Raw genomic sequence first — 5,400 nt, 5'->3', positions numbered from 1 at the left:
CTGTAGAAATGGCTAATGGAAAGACGGAGAGCACTAGCAGTATATACATAGGGTGTACCTTAACACTAGATAGCCATTCATTTTCGATCGATCTCATGCCAGTCTCAATTAAAAGTTTCGACGTCATTATCAGCATGGATTGGTTGAGTCTCCATTGTGCCGACATCATGTGTTACGAAAAGGCTGTACGCCTTAATCTGTCGTCTTGCGAAACTCTGGTAGTATATGGTGACAAACCCGACACGAACCTCCGTATTATCTCGAGCATTCAAGCTCAGAAATTCTTGCGAAAGGAATGTCGCGCATTCCTTGCTCATGTGGTCGATGTGAGCCAAGAAACAAAAGACATTCAGAACATTCCAGTGGTACGCGACTTTCCCGACATCTTTCCAGAAGAACTCCCAGGATTACCTCCGCAATGACAAGTCGAGTTCAGAATCGACTTAGTTCCAGGGGCTACCCCCGTAGCCAAATCGCCCTATCGTCTAGCACCTGCAGAGATGCAAGAACTATCCTGTCAACTTAACGAACTGCTCAGCAAGGGCTTTATAAGACCAAGCTTCTCACCTTGGGGAGCTCCAGTCTTGTTCGTCAAGAAGAAAGACGGATCGTTTCGTATGTGCATCGACTACAGGGAGCTCAACAAACTGGCCGTCAAGAATCGTTATCCTTTGCCTCGCATTGACGATTTATTCGACCAACTTCAAGGGGCGAACTTCTTTTCAAAAATCGACTTAAGGTCCGGATATCACCAACTACGAGTGCTAGGGGAGGATGTTCCGAAGACAGCCTTCCGAACTCGTTATGGGCACTACGAATTCGTAGTGATGCCGTACGGATTAACAAACGCACCTGCTGTATTCATGGACTTAATGAATAGGGTTTGTCGTCCTTACTTGGATCAGTTCGTCATCGTCTTAATCGATGACATACTTATCTACTCTCGTAGTAAGGAGGAACATAGTCAACATCTGAGACTAGTCTTAAAAACCCTTCGTTCGGAGAAGCTCTATGCGAAGTTCTCGAAATGCGAATTTTGGATCCAACGAGTCGAATTCTTAGGGCACGTGGTTAGCGAAGAGCGAATACACGTGGACCCTTCCAAAATTAAAGCCATTGAGAGCTAGTCAGCACCGAAGACGCCTACAAAAATTCGTCAATTTCTAGGCCTCGCTGGCTACTACCGCAGGTTCATTCAGAACTTCTCCCGCATAGCGAAACCTCTTACAACACTGACCCAGAAAGGCGTGGCCTTTGACTGGGAAGAGAAGCAGGACAAAGCGTTCCAAACGCTAAAGCGAGCCTTATGCACCGCACCAATACTATCCCTCCCCGAAGGGATAGAAGACTTCGTCGTTTATTGCGATGTGTCAAATCAAGGACTCGGATGTGTACTAATGCAGCGAGGTAAGGTCATTGCCTATGCCTCGAGACAGCTGAAGACACACGAGGTCAACTACACTACCCACGATCTGGAACTAGGAGCAGTTGTGTTTGCTCTGAAGATCTGGAGACACTACCTGTACGGTACAAAAAGCACAATCTTTACAGATCACAAAAGCCTACAACATATATTCGACCAGAAGGAGCTCAACATGAGACAACGACGGTGGGTCGAGCTACTTAGTGATTACGAATGCGAAATTCGTTATCATCCGGGTAAAGCCAATATAGTAGCTGACACCCTAAGTCGGAAAGAATATTCTGGTCGTAGAGTCAAGTCATTGACTATGACTATCCATTCACACTTGTCCACACAAATTAAGGAGGCTCAGCTCGACGATTTGAAACCTGAAAATGTGGCGGGTGAATCCCTGAGAGGGATGGATAAGAACTTGGAAGTTAGGGGTGGCGGAGCTTATTATCTCATGGATCGGATCTGGACCCCGAAACTTGGGGGTTTCAGAGACTTGGTCATGAACGAGGCTTACAACACTCGTTATTCTGTCCACCCAGGGTCAGATAAGATGTATCTGGATCTTAAAAAGTTATACTGGTGGCCTAACATGAAAGCAGAGATTGCTACCTTCGTAAGTAAATGCCTTACTTGCGCCAAGGTCAAGGTCGAATACCAGAAACCCTCAGGTCTACTACAACAGCCAGAGATACCGGAATGGAAGTGGGAGCGGATCACTATGGATTTCATAACCAAGTTGCCCAAGACAACGGGTGGGCTCGATACTATATGGGTCATCGTCGACAGATTGACCAAGTCCGCACACTTCCTGCCTATCAAAGAAACATACAAGATGGAGAAGCTTACAAGAACTTACATTAGGGAGATTGTACGACTGCATGGTGTTCCGATATCCATTATCTCGGACAGAGATAGTAGATTCACTTCGAGGTTCTGGCAGTCGTTACAAAGTTCCCTAGGAACTAGGCTGGACATGAGTACAGCCTACCATCCGCAGACAGACGGGCAAAGTGAGAGGACTATCCAAACCTTGGAAGATATGCTGCGAGCCTGTGTGATCGACTTTGGGAAAGCATGGGATACTCATTTACCCCTTGTCTAATTTTCCTACAACAATAGTTATCACACAAGCATAAAGGCTGCTCCATTCGAGGCCCTTTATGGCCGTAAGTGCAGATCCCCTCTGTGCTGGGCTGAGGTGGGTGATACCCAGTTAGCTAAAGGACGAGTTCCTGAAAGCACTCTCACAGGTCCGGAGATCATTCGGGAAACGACAGAGAAGATCGTTCAAATTCGTGAACGATTGAAAGCCTCTAGAGACCGACAGAAAAGCTACGCTGATAAACGAAGGAAACCGTTGGAATTCCAGGTGGGCGACCGTGTTCTATTGAAGGTCTCACCCTGGAAGGGCTTGATACGCTTCGGAAAGCGTGGAAAGCTAAATCCAAGGTACATAGGGCCTTTTGAGATTCTCGCAAGAATCGGCCCTATAGCTTACAAACTTAACTTGCCGCGCGAGCTCAGTAACGTACATTCTACTTTCCACGTCTCGAACTTGAAAAAGTGTCTGTCCGACGAGACTCTGGTAATCCCACTCGACGAGATCGAGATCAACAAGAGCCTCAACTTCGTGGAAGAACCAGTAGAGATCATGGACCGGGAGGTCAAGCAAACGAAGCAAAGCCGTATCCCGATAGTGAAGGTTCGCTGGAACGCCAAGCGAGGACCTGAATTCACTTGGGAGCGAGAGGATCAGATGAAACTGAAATATCCTCTTCTTTTTACTTAGTTATTTGTAACTACTTATTTGCTTAAACTCTAATTTCGGGACGAAATTCCTTCTAAGGGGGGGATGATGTGAGAATCCGAAATTTATATTCTGTACAACATTTCAATTCAATAGAAGTCAGAACAGTTTCTGCTAACTTTCAAGCTTTTTGGAATAAGTTCGAGTCTTATTAAGTTAGTACTTCAGGAGATACCAGGAGAGAGGATGCTCTAGAGTTTATTGTGCAACAATAATGTCCCAAAACTCCAAGAGTTTGGAGTTTACGGCCTAAACAAAGGTGTTTACGGCCGTAAACCCTAAATTGGGGGTATATATATGACACTTAGTCATTTATTTACCATTTTTCACAAATTCAAGATCCAAACTCAATTCTCTCTCAAGTATCATCCAACAATTCTTCAAGATCTTCAACTTGTAAGTGTTTCTAGCCCTATTAAGTTGATATATTACTTAATCTAGTGATTTAACACACTTCCATCCGTGAAATCATTCCAAAAGGTTAGATCTTCAAGTTTCACCAAGAACACCAAGAACACACACTAGTGTTCTTGGACTTTTAGCACCTTTTCAAGCCTCTATCTTGTAAGTACTTCTATCGTAGAGTATAATAAGGCTTGTTACACTTCTATACATCAAGAAAACACCAAGGAAACCAAGGATCAAAGGTGTTTACGGTCCAAGAACACCTTGGACCGTAAACCCTAAAAAGGGTGCCAAAGTGTGCCCTAGTCCCTTCTAAGTCTTGGAAACTTGCATAGATCCCTTCCCTAATGAGTTAAAACATCAAAAGACCATAAACCATTTGGGTTTACGGCCGTAAACCCAAAGGCAAATGGTCCAGGGACCGTAAACTCCATTTAGGAGTGAAATGGTGCCCTAATCACTTCCATAGGCTTATACTTCAAGTGGAAATGCTTCTAAGGACTTGTAGAGCTTCAAAACAACACATGGTCAAAGAAGCATGAGTTTACGGCCGTAAACTCATGGATTTACGACCGTAAACTCAATGAGTTATGGTCACAAAACCGTAAACTCATATAAAGGGTTCCCTTGAACCCTAAACTCAATAGCAATGTCCTACAACATTTAGATGCAAACCTTAGCACTTATAACACTTATATAAGGTGTTTTTCGTGCCCTAGGATGTCTTAACTTTGTTAATTAGTTGGTTAAAGACTAATTGGATACATATATGTGTTATTATATGTTAACAAGGATCATTGTGTGTGTACAAGTCTTCACTTGACACCTAGCAATCCTATATCATCAGTTCATCCAAACCACTCACTAGAGGTGAGTTTATACCCCTTATTTAACCTTTTAAATGTTTTTAAATGATTTTATGGGGGGGAATACAAGTTGAATTATTATAGCCATTATATCAATCACATGTGATTAATAACTACCAAACAAGTGGATTTCTTACTTTTCAAACTGTGTTACCAAACTGTTTTACTTCAAACTCTTTTACAAACTCCTTTTCATGTCAAATACTTTTACTTAAACTCTTTTAAACTTATATTCTGTTAAATGTGTATCTATATAGATATAGTTATATAAGTAGGATTGTAAGGACTTAGGATTGATAGCTCACCTTACTTCCTGTTCCTTGTTTGGTTGTGGACTTAGGGTATTAGGGTTATCTGTCCGAAGGTCGTTTGAATCCTAGTTATATATTATGTATATGTATATAGATACAAAGGTTCCTTCTTTCATTCAGCTCCATACCTTTGGGTAGCAAGGGTATGCATACATGTTTATACATTACTAGTAAGCTACTATAGGAGTAGTTTAGGAAGATACTAATACTATTACTAGAACAATGAAACATACAAAGAGTCAGTTCATACATGAAACAATGCCATACAGAGAAAGAGATAACAAACAATACCGTACAGAGTAGATAACAAACAATACCATATAGAGTAGATAACAAACAATATCATACAGAGAAAGAGATAACAAACAATACCATACAGAGAGAACATACAGGCTAGACAGAGGTAGAACATACAATACAGCTAGCACATTCATTACATATACATTATTACAGTTATGTGAGCCACCTAACGGGGCATGGCACTACCTGCCATGACCGTTTTTGTATCCAGAATCTCCTTAAGTGGGGAGCGTATGAGTTTGTGTATAGATCTATACTGGATTGACTATCCTACACCTTGCTGCTCGCTACAGT

The sequence above is a fragment of the Lactuca virosa genome, chromosome 3 (assembly GCF_052849685.1).
Source record: "Lactuca virosa cultivar CGN04683 chromosome 3, Lactuca_virosa_CGN04683_v6, whole genome shotgun sequence".
Taxonomy (NCBI): domain Eukaryota; kingdom Viridiplantae; phylum Streptophyta; class Magnoliopsida; order Asterales; family Asteraceae; genus Lactuca; species Lactuca virosa.
This window is presented reverse-complemented; position numbering follows the sequence as displayed.